Here is a 236-nt window from a genome sequence, read left to right on the forward strand (position 1 = left end):
AGTTAAATGAGGATTTGAAAAAACTAAAGTTCTAGCTAACATTTAGCTCGACCATCTATATACTGTTAGAAGATAAACTGAGGCATAGCGAGAAGTTCGTTTGAGCAAAATCGGTTCCAATAGGGCAGCATCACTCTGGAAGTGTTTTGGAGCACTCCATCAGTTAGGGCAGTGGTCAGCAAACTGGGGCTCGCAAGCCACATGCGGCTCTTTGGCCCCTTGAGTGTGGCTCTTCC

The sequence above is a fragment of the Myotis davidii genome, unplaced genomic scaffold, assembly GCF_000327345.1.
Source record: "Myotis davidii unplaced genomic scaffold, ASM32734v1 scaffold570, whole genome shotgun sequence".
NCBI classification, from domain to species: Eukaryota; Metazoa; Chordata; class Mammalia; order Chiroptera; family Vespertilionidae; genus Myotis; species Myotis davidii.